Raw genomic sequence first — 12,790 nt, forward strand, 5'->3', positions numbered from 1 at the left:
GTGGAGGGGTAGTTGAGTGTGTGTGTATGTGTTGGGGTTTTGTGTGTGTGTGTGTGTGGGGTGTGTGGGGTGGGAGTGAGAATAAACATGGAAGATTCCGTAATGTGAAGATCTTTGGTAAATCGTCTAATAAGGGAGAAACAGGGGCCCAAGGTAACCTTACGGATCCGGGGAACACTGAGAGGGGAAGGGTTGTATATCGCATTCTTAAGTCTAAATGTGAAGGAAAACGTATTTCGTTATTTCTGGCTGTTGAGTCTGTGGCACCCAGATTGTGCGTTTAAAGGGGTTGTTCGTTCGGTGTTTCAGTGGTGGGTCCGAGGCAGTTCTGGTTCGGTTTACGCTCACCAGGCTGGGGTAAACGCTTGACAGGAACAACGGAAGGCTGGTTAAAAAAGAATAATTATCTGTATTTGTTTGTTTTTGTGTTTGTGCTATTTTTCGAATCTTCACAAGATTGTATAATTGTTGGGTATTTGTTCCGGGAGAGCGTACGCCCTTCAGAGTCCAAAAACCAGGGTCCCTAACCAGGGTAATCGTAGACGGCCAAATTCAAACCATTCGCGGTATATTTAGGCCGATCAGCTGTACTTGTGTTGTTTATTACTCTAATTTTATGCTCTTTAAAAAAATGGCAGTGTCCATTCCCCTGTGCTGCGCATCGCTCTCGGTAAAATAACCAAATGTTGGCTGTTCGGGGTGACAGTTTTGAAATATTTTGTATTCTTTATGGTATGATACACCCAAGATAGGAAAAATTTATGACGATCTTCTTGGAGAGTACAAAATTACAATGGTCCGTACAAGAAATCATAGGCAAACACAAACGGTAACGCCACAAATAAAAGATAAATGTCGCGGAAGCGCCGCTCACAGCCAAATCATTCGCTCGAAAACTCGCACACCAATTCTTCAATACTACGTCATTTTCTGTCTATTGCGCACCTATATCATCACGGGCGTCAACACATATAGCAGAGATATTTAAATTTCTAATTAAAAATTTAGTATTTGTTCTCCCTATAATGTAAAGTTATCGTGCAAATATACACGACAGTCTATTTACTTTATATATATATATATATATATATATATATATTATATATAATATATATATATATATATATATTATATATTACTGGCATTTTAGCCGTTTTTACGTCAGAAAAAATGTTTCCCCTGATTATTTTTTAGCAAACAGTTATATCTTTAATTACTAGCCTACTCAAACAATAGTCAACGTTTTAGGGGTTTCGAGTATGCAAATAACACTTGCACATTTCTGGACGAGACTGGTGACCATGAACGATGTGTGTCGTTTGTGGTACGGTGGCGTTCTCGCCTTTTTTTAATGGAAAAACCGAAGACCGTAAAAATTATTAAGACTCATGGCATTCTGTTAGTGCAAAAAAATGTGAAAATTTGCAATGCACTTTGCAGACGACATCGTCAAAAATTTAGGTGGGGACAAATCTAGAAAATTGACAACAGAATTGTGAGGTGCAATTAAAACTATATATTCCAAAAACCTTGGTTTGCAGATTCAAATCCAGACATTGAAAAAAGTGGCGGGAACGAAAGGCAAAGTCCCGTTTTACGAATCTTCACAAGACTGATAATGTTGGGTTAATTTTATGTTGTGAGGGGACGCACTTCCAGAGACTAAGCCCCAAAACCAGGTATCATACGAGACCAAAACCCAAAACCCTAACCTTTCCTACCACTTCGTTGGTTATCTGGCCCAGTGATGTTTATAAGGGAAATTCAAAAATTCAGAACAACTTTCTACATTGCTTCCTCCATGCTGCTGATGATTTGCACCAGCCACAGTAGGGTGCGTCATGGCACCGCTCCGAGGCTATGTCCCCATCCATCTTTACCTTGCGAGAACCAAAAAATGTGATGCATAAATCATTACTGCGATTTATCAAGTAGCCCATATTTTACAATGAACTTGTGAGAACCGTTTATTTTTGTAATTACCAGCGAAATTTACTGTGCAGGGGTGTTTTTGCCACGGGGAGATTTGACAGGCATGCAACGCCATTCGTGAGAAACGAATTTAAGTGTTGCATCGATTCCGGGGATTTCTGATAATTGAGCTCATCAAGTGTCCCAAATTTCTGAAAAAAATTAGAAACCAAGCAGTTCTGAAACCAAAAAAGAAAGCGAAGAATTTTTTTTTCTTTATTTTATAGTGTTTTAGACTATATCAGTATATACTCCCTGATATATATATATATATATTATATATATGATTTTATATATATATATATAAAATATATATAATATGAAGAAAAGTTCTGTGTTTCACTATATAAAGGTTTGTGATTTTACCCTCATGGTCCAAAGCCACGGGGGCCAGGGGGCATGCCCCCTGGTTAAGCATATATATTACTATAGGGGTCCCAGGCAGGGAATATAGATCGTATTTTTTTTAAAGCCACGTGGGGGATATATTATGGGGGCTCAGGGGGCAGAGCCCCCCGTCTAGGGAAATATAGATCGTATGTATAATTCCCACAGGGTTAAGGTTATGGGTTTTTATTAGTAGTTAGGACGCATTTTACGAAAGTTAGCAAGTTTATTTACCACTCTGGCTATCTGCTCAGGCGGGGCAATCATCATTTCAGTTTTATATTGATCTGACATAGTACAGTAGTCTGACTACAAAACACTTTTTTGTTTACGGAAGTTATTACACAGTAAATTTAGGATATAGTACAAAATATATCTTCCAATGAGTGTATATGGGGGTTTTTAAAAGAATAGTCAATTTTCAGAATACCTTCACTTAACAGATTATGACTATTTTGGTATCGATGGTTGTCTCGCTCTTTACATCCAAACATTAAAATTATGCCACAAAAAACCCCTCCCTTATCGATAATCTTGGCCTGATAGCAGGGGGGGCAAAAAGGCCCAGGAAAATACGTATCATGTACCTGTATTTCTTTTTGTTTGCGGTGCTATTTCCTTTAAAATTAGGAAAAAATGACTGTTATGTATTTATAACAATACTGATATTTGCAAGAAGTACTGTCTGACTTAAAATCCCGGAAATTAAAGAGCGCAGGGTACGGGGGTAAAAGTAATGGTAGAACCCCGACATGATATAGTTAAAATGGTTTGGGTCTCCTAGTACTACTGAATATTTCTACATAAAGGTAATCCCCCCCCAAAACCCTTGCCTGTTGTTGACTGGGGGGGGGGGGGGGGGGCTTAGGACCCCGAGGGTTTATTTTTCAAATTTTCTGCCCCTCAACAGCTAAGGTCATTGCTCGAAATCCTTGTTAGATAAAAATGTTAAAAAATTTTAAAAACTATAAAAAAATTTTCAATAAAAAATCTTCAAATAACAATAAAAAATTAAAAAAACAAGCATAAATATGTTCTGTGTATAAAATTTTGCAAACTGCAAAATTTAAATTTTTTTGAAAATTTGGGGCCCCCCTAAGGAAAAAATAAAAACCCCCTGTCACCTCCTCTCCCAACATTTTTCGGTTTTTATAGGGAAACAAGTACACTGTCTTTGGTCTGAGAAAGTTTCCATTTTCCCCCCACATGTGCGACCGCTAATGGCTTTTGGGCATCCCTCAAAAGTGCTTCACTTTTAGCCGTCATCGGCCCATGAGTCAGTCTTGTGTGCCCAATTTTTATTCTCGTTAATACAACTATTTTTCGGTTTGGGATGGATGCTATTGCCCAACTGCCAAGGTCATCTCTAATCTCTCGCAGTTTGTTTCTAAAGTTATCCCTCCATTGTTCCTTCCATTTATCGTGAAGCCAACTCCTGATGCTGGGTTTCAGGTCAGAGTGTAGGAGAGGAAACGAGCATCACAGAGCTGAGCGGCAGCTGCCTTGGCCTTCGTTTCAGCTCTCTCATTCCCACTGATACCAACATGTGCTGGCCACCCAACATAGTTATCTTTTTAACGTGTTGACATTAGTGCAAACCAATCTTAACCTCCCTCACTACTGGATGTGATGAGTTTTAAGCTCTTGATTGCTTGCAAGGCACTACGAGTCACAATATATTTTCAATGGAATGGTTTGTAAGATCTCTATTCATCTTAACTGCTGCAAGGATGGCATGTAACGCTGCAGTGGGAAGATCGAGACTGCTAGAGAAAGACTACCAAATGCAGTCTTCCTTCTGCTCACTGCTGGCAAAGTCCACACCCTTTTCAGATTTCGAAACGTCTGTACATATTGCATCTGATCCTTGGTACTTAGAAAGTGTGCGGGACCCACTATTGGGAGCTCCCTCCCTTGGGCCTTTGCCTCGACTGGACTAATTTTGCATGGTTAATTTCCTCTCCCGCTTTTTCATTTCAATCCTGTCTCCAAACCATTTACCCCCACAACCTTCAGCATCAACCACCCCATCCTCCTTTTTTACTGCTTTAAACAGCCTTATTGTCCACCTCTGTAATACTACCTCTCAACACTACTCCCTCTTCCACATGTCTCCATCCTTCTACCACTATCTCTACAAATCCCTTAAATACTCTAGCCCAGCCTAATGAGACCGTCGACGAGGTTTTTCCCTCACTCCCTACTCCAGTAATGTCGCTCGCTCTGCCCCTCCCCCTCCCTCCCAAAATGAGCTTATACCCTCTCCTATACCTATCCCTCCTCCATCTTACTTCCCCACTTCTTCCCCCTACCTCTCCCAGTCAAATTCTTTTGCCGTCCTAAATCCAGACACTCCAATCTCTGCTGCACCCCCCCAATCCCTTGCCCGTTGTTGTCGTGGGGGGGGCTTAGGAGGCGGAGACTGGGACCCAATGATGGGGAACCCCCCAAACCCTTTGGACTCAGCCCTCGACTAAACTAATTTGCATGGTCTTATTTTCCTTCCCCCTTTTCGTTTCTGTCCCTTTCACCAAACCCTTCTGCTATCCACCTCCTAAGGTGTGAGGAGCCGTGCTGAAAGGATGAAAGGCTGACTGTGCCAGTCCTGAACGGCCTGATGGAGCCATGGGCACGGTATTCCCCTGATTTAGTTATCTAGCCCTTACCCCTCAAGGGGACACTGAGGGGTGGACCGTTTTTATCCCCAACATAATCTGGGCTTACCATGGCCAGTAATGAAAACTTATCCCCACTATTAGGGGCAATGAGGCTTGCCCCTTTATCAAATAGCCCCAACGATGTAAACCCCCCCGATTCACTGACCCCAGGCCCCTTTGACCACGGCTCCGAACACTGCAAAAACTACCCCCTCATCAATGCCTACTAGTACAGTAGCCAACAATCAACCCCTTTAAAGGGAAAAACATTTCCACTCTCCCAGCATGCTCAACTTCAACACCTCTATCCCCAACCTCCAACATCAACCACCCCATCCTCCCTTATTAATACCTTACAGCCTTATTGCCCACCTCTCCAAAAACCCCTACCTCCCTCAACACTACTCCATCTTCGTCACGCCCCGCCCTTCTACTACCCCTATCTCTACAACAATCTTGAATACTCTCTTTAGCGCCGCCAAATGGGATCGATTTTTCCGTGATCCCTCCCACAGCTCCCTACTCTGACAACACCCTCCTCTTCCAACAATATCTCCAAAAACAAGTAGGTAAAGTCTCTTTCCGTACCCGACCCGACCGCTCCCGTCTTGTCACAGTAACATCGAAAACCAAGCTATAGCATTAACAAAACTAACTGACCTATATGGAAACCCCCATCCTTGCAGAACCCATCCAACCCTCAATACTTGCACTGAAACAGTTTAAATCCCCCCAGCAAATTGCCCAATCTATGACAAAGATTGGTCAGATTGTGGAGGAGACCTACTTGCCTGTCTCACAGACTATGATGAACATCAGTACAAATGTTACTCCATTTCCTCCCAGATTTCATCGAAAAAAACCCACTAACATAGCCAAAATTCCTTCCGTAGACATGACCTTCCCTTTAAACGTCTACATAGGAGGAGAATCCCTCCCTGTTCGCCCATACCAACCTCCTCCACGTCAGTGCCAAAATTGTTGGCGTCTAGGACATCCAGCCAAACATTGCCTTTTCCACAGCCAGATGCCCACTATGTGCCCAACCTGGCCATACCCGATCTAACTGCTCTGCAAAATCACGCACATGTGCCAACTGTGGCGGCCCCCATAATGTATTTTATAGGGGCTGTCCCACCTTCAAGTTTGAGTCTGAGGTAGCAACTCTCAGATTCAAACTTGGACTAACACTACGTGAAGCCAGACGGGAAGCACGTCGACGTGGTTTCTCTCTTACTCCTTACTCCAGTAATACTGCTCATTCTACCAATTTCCTAAAACCCACCCACCCTACATCTAACTCCCCTCTTCTACCTCCTACCTTCCCCAGTCAAACTTTTCCATCCTAAACCCAGACACTCCAATCTCTACTACAGATACTCCAATCACCGCTACAACCCCAACACCTTCCCCCTCTCCCTCCTCGCACTACCCGTAACAGACAGAACAAACTTTCCCACCCCCGCTTCCCCTACCACACAATCACCTCACCTTCTTTGCCCACCTTGAGACACCATTCCTCTCTTCCCCCCTCACAAGAAATCCTTTATCCCCCCCAAAACTCCCCAACCAACTCCTCAGAAGAAACTATTGAAAATATTCAAGATTACTTAATGAAAACTGACACTCAACCTCCAAATCTTACAACTCCTGCTCCTTCCACACTCCAAGTAACTGCTGATATCCATCCTCCTCCTAACGATATCCCCCCTACACCCTATCCTCCTAACCCCTCCCCAAAACAGCCCATCCCCCCCGACCCCAACCCCACCCACATTTAAACCCTCCCACCATCCCCTCTATCCCTTCCACCCCTCCTGGATTTCACACGTGAATCCCTTATGTCACAAGTATCCCTTCCACAGACCCTCCATCTCCTAATGCCCCTCCTAGTAGAACACCAACTCCCACACCTCTCTCATCTCAGACCTCTCAGTCCTTATCCCACCCTCTAGCTGCTTCCCCCTCAAAATCTCCAACACGTACTACAATCTATATCACTAAAGTATAACTATCCTTCATTGGAATATTCGCGGTTTCCGCTCCCACAGACCTGACCTTCGTCATATCCTTTCCTCTTATAACCCATCTATTGTATGCCTTCAAGAGACCTTTCTTACACATCCTCCATTACCAATCCCCAATTATCATTTTGTCTCTTCCCCACATTCCCTTTGTCTCGTCCATACTTACCTCTGCTTTCCCCCACCTATCCTCCCTTCACCGGGCCTCCCAACCTATCAGACTCCTTACAGAATCCCACACTTTCTGCTTCAACAACCTATTCTCTTTCCTCAAACACATACATATCCTTCACTAATCTAACTCCTTACCACAACCGACCCTAACCCTTTCACTCACCAATTCCCTTTTCCCAGCTTAGACAACTAATCACTACACTCAACCACCCTTCCCTAACATTAACTATAGTGCTACATGACCTTAGATGTCTAGCACATTTATCTTGCTTTTAACCATTAACCATTCGTCTACTTTTCCCCTTTCCACCTCATTGACTTTGTTGCCTTTGAAACTAATTTCCCAACTCCAGCCACCTACTTTCTCCTACTTCGTAGGTACCACTTCCTAATCCCCTATGCTGGTGCATTGATAGAGCTGACTGGCGTACTTTCACTTCATTCTCTACTATTCCTACCCCACCATCCCCCTTCTCATCCATTTCAGAAATGCTACAATATTCCACAGCTACAGTCCTAAGACTGCCTATATGGCCATTTCTCGAACCTCAAGACCTTATACCTACAAATGTGTTCCATGGTGGAATTCTGATTGCAACAAAGCACTTCCCTTAAAACTTGCAGCCTGGAGCAGTTATTGCTACAAACAAGGTACCCCTAATCAGCTATCAGCCCTTATCTCCTTTAAAAGAGTGTGCACCTGTCTTCGTCGTACAGCCCGGAACAGTAAAATTAATAGCTGGTGAAATTGCCCCCTCAGTTACATCTACATCTATTTCAGCTCTGGCGTCGGATCCATAAACTATCAGGCAGACCTCTCCCCTCCATATTTGATATACTCTCATCTCTGATCTTCTCCAGGTCAGTAGTGGCCCTTACCTTTCTCCACACTTCTCTTCCATTAAGACCATCAGGGAACGCACCGCAATCATCTTCACCCTGTCCTCTGCTGAGTCTATAATGATTATTTTTCTTCCTCTGAACTCAATGGTGCCTTATAGTCGTGCTGCAACACCCATGAAGGCCCTGACTGTATTCACTACTGTATAATCTGACACCTTCCATCTTCCTCTCTATCATTCCTATTAATTATTTTCAACCACATGGACGACAGGAAATTTTCCTTCTCATTGGTGAGAAGCTCTTATCCTCCCCTTCTTGAACCCAATAAATCGGGTACCCTCCCTCAAGATTACCGCATCATCGCTGTATGTAGCTGCTTGTGCAGGATACTAGAGTGAATGGGTAACTTCAGCTTAATATGGTATCTTGAATCTCAGTCTTCTTTCTCCTTTCCAGTTTGGTTTCCGCTGTTCCCGAAGTACAGCTGACCCCCTTGCTCATTTTGAGACATTATATCTGCATTTGTACGCCATCATTCAGTATTAGCCATATTCTTTGACCTAGAAAAGCATGACACCACATGACCGTACCATATTCTTCAGCAAACGTCCTGCCTGAGTATACATGGAAACATTGGTATCTATAAAGTCTTTCCTATACAAATGCACTTTCCATGTAAAAATTGCCTTGTATCAGTTCTGCCACTTGTATCTCCCTGGGCTACTAATCATGACTTTCGTTTTTCTACCTCCAAATCTTTCTCCATCCTTTTCTCACACGTGTAGGTCCCCCAACCTCCACTGTTATATGGCGCTCCACTCCAATACCGTTCTTCTGGCAAATTCCTTGGCTTTATTTTTGACTCCAAATTGTCCAGGCAAGACCATATCATTTACATTAAAGAAAAAGCTTGCCACTCATTTGAATCTTATGGACTATTTCCTAAATATCTTGGGGCTCAGATCGCTCAGATCCTCTCCACTCTTGGATGCCATATCTACTCCTCTGCTTCAATCTCCCTCCTTGCTCATCTTAATACAATCCACCACTGCGTTCATCACCTAGACGTTTTCCTCACATCTCCAGTCGAGGTCCGCTGGACCCTTCTCTCTCTCTCCAATGCTATGCTTGATTCCACCATCTTTCCCTCACCAAACTATCTCATACCACCTACTTCCTACCTTGGCTTCTCCACATTTACCTATTCCTTTCTCTCTTCGCATGGATAGCCTCCCCTTTTCCCCATCTCCAACCTCTTCTTATTTGCTCCTCTGTTTTCCCTACCCAAAATCAGATTTCCCCCTTCTGTTCATCCCCATTTCCTTAACCATATCTTGATTCATTTCTCCAGTATTTATGGTAACACTGATGGCACCAAATCCACCCCCAGTACTGGTTTTGCAGTAACCTGCCCAACCTACACTTTCAAATACCCCCTCCCTCCTGAATCCAGTGTTCTTACTACAGAACTGTACACTCCTTTTTGCCTTAAAACACACACTCGCTCCTTTTCTCTTTCACTATTTTTACTGACTCACAAAACTCATTATCTATGTACTCGACCAATCCCCTTGTCCAAGATTCAGAACTGGTTGTTATAACTACCCACACGCCATAAATCTATCTGACTTTGCTGGGTGCCCAGCCATGTTTGAATCACCGGCAGTGAACAGGCAGGTAGCAGGCTCTGTCGCTATGTCCACCTCACAATTACATTTCTCACGTATTCCAGCCATGGATTATTGCCCCCGCTTTAAGGTCTTCCTTTATACCATGGCAGTCTTTCTAGTCAGATCTTCGCATTCTCCTGGTCAGCTCCTTTTCATCGAAACAGACGTTGGTAGACGGCTCTCGCCTGTTTACGTATTGGTTACACTCATCTAACAGACTCCTATCTCGTGTCACATTCTAATCTGCCCCTATGTTCCCTATGTAATATCTCTTTCAGTTCCACACAATGTGTTGCTCTGTCCACACTTTGTTGCAACCCATACCTTTGCTTTCCCACACCTATCCTTCCTTCACTAACCTCTCAACTTATCAGACATCCTTACGGAATTTCACACTTTCTGCTTTGACAACCTGTTGTACTTCCTCAGATGCATACATATCCTTCACTTGATCTAAACCCCCTTACCTAATGCTACCTTAATCCATTCACTCATCAGCTCCTTTACCCATCTTTAGCCTTTCCAATATTACCCTAGATTGTTGACATATAGCAAGTAACTACTAACTCAACCGCCCTTCACTACCTTTTACTATACCTTCCCATAGTGCTACATGACCTTAGATGTCTAGCACATTTATTTTTTGGTTTTAACCGTTAATCAGGAAATCATTAATCAGGAAATAAATCAAGATGACATTCCTTTTCCTCAGGAACCAACTCCAGTGATACAGGTGACTCCCATTACTTATGAAGATGCCTGTACCAACAGTGAACCTCGACAGAGACCACAACATGCAGCGGCTAGGCGAGCTTGAAGAATCTCGTGCGAAATTAATCCTTGAAGATTTCTGCAAATGTTTGCAACTTTGTTGTGGGGATGTGTGATATTTTTAACATTAATGTAGAAATTCAGTAATGTATGCCTTTTTTATGCAAATTATCAATTCAATTTATATGTACCTAGAGATAAAGAAGCAAAACCATTACCAAGTTACAATTTTAAACGATGTATCTTTTGAAAGGTGTACAGGAAATATGTGTTGATCTCTCAATCTTTTCATTTGAGCAGTTCAGTTAATTTTGTTTGACTTGAATTTTTTTATTCCATTAGTGATTTGGTATGTAAGATTATAAATTTGGAATAATAAACAGTGGTGTAACTGTTTTTATTGTATTTGGTGATTCATTTGACCAGGATTCCTTGGATATTGATATGAGAAAGAGAGTTAACTCTGGGTGGATGCATCTGTAGTAACCATGCCATTCCTATGCAAATCAAAGTATGGAGAGCGCTGATTCATGTTTGAGCGGTCCTTCTATGTAATTGTCCAGGTTTTGTGGAGAGCTAAAGTAGAAGTTGCCCTTAAATGAATGGTTAGGTTAAAAAAGTCCCCACAAAGGTGGTGGCTGGCTGGAAAGTGAACAAAACCACAGTTTTTTTAGCGGTAGGTTCATGTTTGAGCCGCCGTAGTCACAGCATGATACTTGATTATCGTTTTCATGTTGTGATGATCTTGGTTATATATTGTTAATCTAAATTTAACGAACTAGCAAACTTTTCCTCACCTTACCCGAGAAAGCATTATGTCGTTTTGGTTTCCCTTGGGACACAGCTTCATATATGGACAATAGATTTTGTAGATAATAGGTCAGCTGAAAATAAACTAGGGCTCCTTGGTTATAGAACGTTTTATATAATGATTCCATTATGTTATACAAATGAAGCTACTCAGTTCATGTAACCATCTTGTTAAATGGAAGATACATTATTTTAGTTCCACATTCCTCTCCCCCCCAATCCCTTGCCCGTTGTTGTCGTGGGGGGGCTTAGGAGGCGGAGACTGGGACCCAATGATGGGGAACTCCCCAACCTTGGGACTCAGCCCTCGACTCAACTAATTTTGCATGGCCTTTTTTTTTTCCCTTCCCACTTTTCGTTTCTGTCCCTTCACCAAACCCTTCTGCTATCCACCTCCTAAGGTGTGAGAGCCGTGCTGAAAGGATGAAAGGCTGACTTTGTGCCAGTCCTGAACGGCCTGAGGGAGCCATGGGCACGGTATTCCCCTGATTTGTTACCTAGCCCTTACCCCTCAAGGGGACCCTGAGGGGTGGACTGTTTTTATCCCCAACATGACCAGGCTTACCATGGCCAGTAATGAAAACATATCCCCACTATTAGGGGCAATGAGGCTTGCCCCTTTATCAAATAGCCCCAACGATGTTAACCCACCCGATTCCCTGACCCCAGGCTCTCCTTTGACCACGGCTCCGAACACTGCAATAACTACCCCCTCATCAATGCCTACTAGTACAGTAGCCAACAATCAACCCTTAAGGAACATTTCCACTCTTCCAGCATGCTCAACATCAACACCTCTATCCCCACAACCTCCAACATCAACCACCCCATCCTCCCTTATTAATACCTTACAGCCTTATTGCCCACCTCTCCATAACACTACCTCCCTCAACACTATTCCATCTTCGTCACGCCCCCGCCCTTCTACTACCCCTATCTCTACAACAATCTTGAATACTCTTTAGTGCAGCCAAATGGGACCAATTTTTCGTGATCCCTCCCACAGCTCCCTACTCTTCCAACACCCTTCTCTTCCAACAATGTCTCCAAAAACAAGTAGGTAAAGTCTCTTTCCGTAGCCGACCCGACCGCTCCCGTCTTGTCACAGTAACATCCGAAAACCAAGCTATAGCATTAACAAAACTAACTGACCTATATGGTAACCCCATCCTTGCAGAACCCCATCCAACCCTCAATACTTGCACCGGAACAGTTTCAATCTCCATAGCATATTGCCCAGTCTATGACAAAGATTGGTCAGACTGTGGAGAAGACCTACTTGCCTGTCTCACAGACTATGATGCAACATCAGTACAATGCTACTCCATTCCCCCCAGAGGTCATCGAAAGAAACCCACTAACATAGCCAAAATTAGCTTCCGTAGACATGAACTTCCCTTTAACGTCTACATAGGAGGAGAATCCCTCCATGTTCGTCCATACCAACCTCCTCCACGTCAGTGCCAAAATTGTTGGCATCTAG

At 43.2% G+C, this 12,790-nt stretch overlaps 1 long non-coding RNA gene across 1 annotated transcript; it reads left to right on the forward strand.

Annotated features, from left to right (window-relative positions):
- Window positions 1-8,516: 8,516 nt before the first annotated feature.
- Window positions 8,517-10,902, forward strand: LOC119571763. The gene is made up of 2 exons (XR_005228644.1): window positions 8,517-8,692; window positions 10,439-10,902. It is a non-coding gene; the product is annotated as an uncharacterized LOC119571763 (long non-coding RNA).
- The last annotated feature ends 1,888 nt before the right edge of the window (window positions 10,903-12,790 follow it).

The sequence above is a fragment of the Penaeus monodon genome, unplaced genomic scaffold (genome assembly GCF_015228065.2).
Source record: "Penaeus monodon isolate SGIC_2016 unplaced genomic scaffold, NSTDA_Pmon_1 PmonScaffold_786, whole genome shotgun sequence".
In the NCBI taxonomy this organism is placed as follows: Eukaryota; Metazoa; Arthropoda; class Malacostraca; order Decapoda; family Penaeidae; genus Penaeus; species Penaeus monodon.